Raw genomic sequence first — 6,843 nt, forward strand, 5'->3', positions numbered from 1 at the left:
CAGCCATCTTCCTTCCCACACTGGACGACTCAGGACCCTGCACACGTGGAGCACCTCCCTCCCTTTGCAGCTCCGCCCCCATCTGTTTACTGCAGGGTGACCCTGCTCCCACAGTTCACTGTCCCAGTTGTGCCTACCTTTTCAGATCCTGCTGAGATCTATCCGGCCGAAGCACTCTGTCCACGCTTTCTTTCCTCATCAAATGCATTTCCCTCTCCCCATCCAAGATGGATCTCTGGGGGATCTCCTGCCGGTCCAGCGGTTAAGACTCTGCCTTGCGATGCAGGGGACTTGGGTTCGATCCTTGGTCAGGGAACTAAGATCCCACGGAGCAACTAAGCCGGAGCAGCGCAACTATTGAGCCCCCCACGCCACAGCCAGAGAATGTGCACTGCAGTGAAGATCCCACGGGCGGCAGCCAAGACCGCCGCAGCCAAAAAACAGACAAATGAATAAATGAAGATTTTTAAAACGTCTTTAAAAAAAAAAAAAAGACGGACCTGTGATTCTGTCACCGAGAGTGATGTGCATTGAGGGGCTTCCTGGTGCCGGTGAGAGAGGTGCCGGGCAGGGGCCGGGAGGCTGGCTGACACATGCACCCCACCCGCTTTCTCGCACTTCAGCTGAAATGAAGCCACCGCCTCTTATATGGGCCCTTGGAGGGCGGGCGGGGGGTGGGAAGCGGCACATGCATCAGAAAGGAAAACAAACGCTGAAAACGAGACGTTTCACACTCACAAATAACGCTAGAAAGATGGGGGCGGTTATAAAAATAACTCTCAATCCACTCAAACTTATTTTTTAAAAAATAAGTCATCCTCATTTGGTACTTTATTATTGGTAAGAAATTGCTGATGACACGTTTCAGGACTAATGGTGCCCACCGGAGGGTGGAAGGCTGGGGCAAGGCGGGAGAGGCTGCTCCTGGGTCTCCTTTGACTTGAAAGGCTCTGGAGGCCCGGACTACATCTTAGTCACTTAAAGAGGCAGCTCCGAGCTCAGATCACAGCAGGAGCTCCTTACCGCGCCTGGCACTGACCTGACTGCCTTGATCTGGTGTGATTGAAGGTTTGGTCAGACCAGCTCCCAGAGTAGAATACTCTGGTAAATAAGCACTTCTGCACCCGCTCCGGGCACGACGTCTTGTGAGCAGACACTTGAATAACAGTTACGAGAGAAGACGCCCATCCCCAGCCTTCAAAGAGGGCGCCTGGGAGGCAAGACCCACAAATATGTAGTCAGCATAAACACGAAGAGAAAAGTACAGTCATCCCAGGAGTCTGCTGAGGGGAGAATGAATGGCCAAGGTGGAAGACATGAACCACAGGGTCCCCGGGCGAGCAGACGCTGGCTGCATGTCTGGTTCACCCGGGCATTAGTCGCCCGAGAAGAAAAGCCCAGGCAGCACTCTGCACCGGGTCTCCAAGCACGTTCTCTGCGGTGGGGAGAAGGGCGGAGACCCGCGGGGCCCTTCTCTGGACTTCTTTTCCCAGAGCGCATCTGGTGGGGGAGCTCTCAGGCTCCCCCTGGTGACCCTGCAAGAGTGACCTGCCTCCCTGGGCACCCAGATGAGGGTCAAACAGGACCAATGTGCAACATAAGGAGGATTCGAGCTTGCAGAGCTGGTGTGGGTGGTCCGAGAGAATCCAGCTTAACACCAACTCTCAGAATGTGCTGATGGGCGTAAAACTCCCAGAATGGCGCCTGGAACACCCATAGCAGCTTCCACACCGTCTGCCTGGAGTAAGGGGCTCCCCAAGGGGCGCCGGTGGTAAAGGACCCACCTGCCAATGCAGGAGATGCAAGAGACACGGGTTCCATCCTTGGGTCGGGAAGATCCTCTGGAGGAGGAAACGGCAACCCACTCCAGTATCCTTCCCGGAGAATCCCATGGACAGAGGAGCCTGGCGGGTCGCACAGAGTTGGACACGACTGAGTGACTTAGGATGCACGCACACACTGGAGTAAGAGGGCCAGGTGCAGTCCACACAGCGATTCTCTGGCCCCACCTTCACCCCCAGGGAACTCCGATCTCCTTCCAGGCCCTTCCAGAAAGGCCTGGGGGTCCCCGGGGGTGTCCCCCCGCACCCCTGCTTGTACTCGCTCATGGGCCTCCAGCAAACAGACCCACCTCGTGGCACCCCAGCCCCCCCAGAGCCTTTAACACCAGAGTCAAACATGGGCCTCCAGCAAACAGACCCACCTCGTGGCGCCCCAGCCCCCCCCAGAGCCTTTAACACCAGAGTCAGCGTGGTATCACTTGCCTTATCAGGACTTGGCTGGATTGCAGTAGCTCCCCCCACGGGAGAGAGCCCTGGCACTTAGAGCCAAGCTTTCAGAGCAGCCTGACCTAGAATCCAAGCCAGGCAAAGCCACTTACTCACTCTGTGACGCTAGGCTGTTTGCCCTTTTTGAGTCAGGTGTTCTTTGTAAATAATAGTAGCTATTCAGAGCCCCAAAGATTTTTCTTTTACCAAACACACAATCTACTAAGTGCTTATCAAATACGAACCTATCTAGTCCTCCAAACAAGCCTATGACGTCGGTGCTATGATTACTTTCATCTTATAGAGGCCACCTCAGAGCAGAGGGGTCAAGTAAGAGGCTGAAGGTCACACCTGAGCTAGCAGAAGCAGGACGCGAACTCTGGCGTTCCAGCTGCGGAATCCTTGTTCTTAAGCACCATCCCACCCAAGTGTTAACAGTCAAACAACTATTTTTCATACTTCGGTTGAGATGAGAAATTTCAAACACACAAAAGTAATGAGGATCCCCTGTACTCAGCATTCAACCTAAGCAATCAACAACACTGCACTGTTTCAAAGTCACTGTTAATTTTCTTCTTGAATTGCAGTAATACATTTTTTTTCATTCTTTTTGATCGTGTTTAACTCAACAGTCACATTTCAGTAATTTCCTTTAGTTTCCTCCAACAATCATAAAATTAAGACACTGGGTTCTTATGTTTATAAAGTACATTTACAACACCATTATTGTATATCTCTGTGTATAGCTTACGGAGCATCTTTACTCGATTACTTCATTGGATTTTTCAGCAACCTCTGAAGACGGGCAGTGAGATTGCTAGGATTCCACTTTTAAAAATGGTCAGATGCGCTACCGCCATCCCGGCCGCCGCTGCACCCCGGGCCGGCCGCGCACCCCACCCTGCCACTCTCGGCCGGCACCGGCCCCGCGGCCACGGTGCAGGGACCCGCCGCCCCACCGGCGGCCTACGAGGGCCCCCAGCACCTGGCTGCGCCGGCGTCCACAGCCAGCACCCCGCACGTCGCGGGCGGAGGCCCCTCGGCGCCGGAGCCCAGTGCCCCCGCGTAGAATTTTAAAAAAAATAAAATAAAAATGGTCAGATGAAGCCCAGAGACCTTAAAGAAATTACTCGAGTTCACACAGTATGATTTTTTAAAGTTTTCAGTTGATTGGTTCCTGGAACATCAATATATAGTGGAAAAAAATAATGGCTCTGGAATTCAGCAGCATTCAATTAGTATAATATATGATGTAAAATCAAAATAGTAATGTGTAGATAATGTGTGTGATCAAATATAGATGGATGTGGTCCAGGTAGGGGGTGTGTGTGTCTGTGTGTGTGGGTGTGTGTGTGTGTCATGACTAACCCACTGAACATACATGCCCTTTCCCGCTTCGAGATAGGATCACTCAGAAAAAAAGTCCCGATTACTCAGGTCACCTTCAATCCTTCCAAATCTTGTCAGCACCAGGATATCCACCAGAGTCCTGGCTGCTCCTATTTTCCCCCAAAATTGTTGGCTTCTCTGGTTCATGGGTGAGGTTGTCTCAGTGTTATCAATGACATGCTTCCGCTTTTAGGAAAATCCAAGGAAAACCTCCATGATTTTATTTGAACTCTGTTTCCTTTTGAGGGCCGTGCTGGAGATTTTATGATACACTTTTTATAAGAAGAATCATTTGGGTATTATCACTAAAAAAAAAAAAGAATGTGCCACCAAAACTGCTCCCCCCACTGCCACAAAGCCTTTTCTCATTAAAATAAACACACCCGTGGCTCCGTGTCTTCCTTCCGTATTTACCAATAAAGTCTGTTAAGAACATCGTGCATAATTCATTTCTAGTTCAAGTCTACTAGCGTTGTAGCTTCCCTGGTGGCTCAGATGGTAAGAATCTGCCGGAAATGCAGAAGACCCAGCTTCAACCCCTGGGTCAGCAAGATCCCCTGCAGAAGGAAATGGCAGCCCACTCCAGTCTTCTTGCCTGAGAAATCCCAAGAACAGAGGAGCCTGGCGGGCCAGAGTCACGGGGTCTCAAAAAGTCAGACACGACTGAGTCTCACACACACACACACACGCACACACAAGGTCTACAGAGGCCTAGTTTTGGAGCTAGCACACGGATGCTTCCACATTAGACTTAAACAACGAAGGAAAGTTTGTCTTCTGTGACTGGAAAAATCATCTAAGCCATGCTTCTGTCTTCATATGTTTGCATTTAAAGTTTCCATGGTTTCCGTGGAAACTACACAGAGACTTTAAAAGAAGAAATTCAAGAAAAGCCGTTCCTTTCAGGCGTCCCATTACACGATGCAAGTCCCTGACTTCAGACCGTAAGGCGCAGCGCCTGGAGCAGGGTTGGAATGTGGTACATTTTGCTGAATAATAAATGAATGAATGGAATCATCTAAGCACCTGGTGAAGTGTGTGGAGTGTCACATCCTCAAGACATTTGTTAGGGACTCTTTCTCCACATGTGTGTGCAGTAATTTCAATTAGAGATAACAGGTTTTTCAAATAGTAATACCTTGGGAACCTGTTTTAATGACTAAAGAGTAATAACATTGGATGAAATGATTGATCATCTAAGGTATTTGCTCAGTTGATAAGCTGTGTCCGACCCTTTGAAACCCCATGGACTGCAGCACACCAGGCTTCCCTGGCCATCACCAACTCCTGGAGCTTGCTCAAACTCACGTCCATCGAGTTGGTGATGCCATCCAACCATCTCATCCTCTGTCACCCCCTTCTCCTCCTGCCTTCAGTCTTTCCCAGCATCAGGGTCTTTTCCAATGAGTCAGCTCTTCACATCAGGTGGCCAGAGTATTGGAGCTTCAGCTTCAGCATCAGTCCCTCCAATGAATATTCAGGACTGATTTTCTTTAGGATGGACTGGTTTGATCTCCTCGCAGTCCAAGAGACTCTCAAGAGTCTTCTCCAGCACAATATAAAAGCATCAATTCTTTGGTGCTCAGCCTTTATACAAATAAGTATTTTTTAATAAAAGAAGAGATTTCCTGTTTTACTTTAAGTCTCTCTCTCATTCCTGCTTTTATATTTTTTAAAACAGAAGATGAAGGTAACCTCAGCTTTTCCCAATCCACAAAACTGTGACTGGAGCAGGGGATATATTTTGCTTCCTGCTCATCCCTCAGTCCAAGTAAAATCCTGGTTCTCAATAAATGTTTATTCCATAAAAGGATTGTTTCACTGCTTGAGCCTCCCCATATCAGAGAGAAACATCCTGATTTTGCTCCTCTCTGAAACGCTTCAGTTCTTGACGGGAGGTTTTCTTCCCTCTCTAAGGCTCTCTGATTCTGACTCCACGGATAACCAGCATCGGCAACATAGCGTCAAAATAGGTTGAACCCTGTGCAGTTTACAACATTTGATTGGCTCACAAAAGCAGTCTTTTCAGAAAGATTAAAAGTCAATAGAATTATGACATAAAATTTCTTGAAGTGTGATTTTAACATCTGTCTGCTACAAACTGATCAAGTGATCAAAAAATAACAATGATGTTGGATATTGGAACAGTGTGATTAAGACACTGTATGAAATTCACACATTCAGAAATTTATTTCAACTCTGGATTCTTATCAAGACTTTGAGAAATATTTCTAAAAATTGAGCACTCACTAGGCCTTAAAGGATATCTCAACAGGTGCCAAAGAACTGGTAAAACATACACACTATGTTCTCTGACCATAATATGATAAAATAAGGATTCAATTTTAAAAACTAGCCAAAGTACTCTTGTATATTTAGAAATTAAAAATGGTACCACATCTTGTGTGTATGGGCCAAAGAGGAAATCATGCTAGAAATTAGAAATAATGCCAGGCTCAGCCTGGACGGGAGGGGAGTTTGGGGGAGAAAGTATGCATGTGTATGCGTGGCTGAGTCCCTACACTGTCCACCAGAAACTGCCACAACACTGTTCATCAACTGTACCCCAGCAGAAAATAAAAAGCTTAAATTAAAAAAAGAAATAGTGTCAAGTTGCTTTGTCATGGCCTGATTTTTCCCATTTTATTCAGGATGGTTTACCATCTGATATCACCAGTAATGGAGACGGCGATGGCACCCCACTCCAGTGCTCTTGCCTGGAAAATCCCATGGACGGAGGAGCCTGGTGGGCTGCAGTCCATGGGGTCGCCAAGAGTCGGACACAACTGAGTGACTTCCCTTTCACTTTTCACTTTCATGCATTGGAGAAGGAAATGGCAACCCACTCCAGTGTTCTTGCCTGGGGAATCCCAGGGATAGGGGAGCTTGGTGGGAGGCCGTCTATGGGGTCGCACAGAGTCGGACACGACTGAAGCGACTTAGCAGCAGCAGCAGCAGTCACTAGTAAAGCCAACAGAGTAGGCCTCAGGAACAGAAAAAAAGCCTGGTTTTTAGTGGGGAAAACTATAAAGTCTTAATGAAATGGCTTATTTTTAATAGCTTATTCATTTCACTCATTTGTCCATAGATTCTGTATCTAGATTTTTATTCAGATGATAAAGAATCCGCCTGCAACGCAGGAGACCCAGGTTTGATCGCTAGGTCGGGAAGACCCCTGAAGAAGGAA

Source organism: Bos indicus x Bos taurus, chromosome 19, assembly GCF_003369695.1.
Source record: "Bos indicus x Bos taurus breed Angus x Brahman F1 hybrid chromosome 19, Bos_hybrid_MaternalHap_v2.0, whole genome shotgun sequence".
NCBI lineage: Eukaryota > Metazoa > Chordata > Mammalia > Artiodactyla > Bovidae > Bos > Bos indicus x Bos taurus.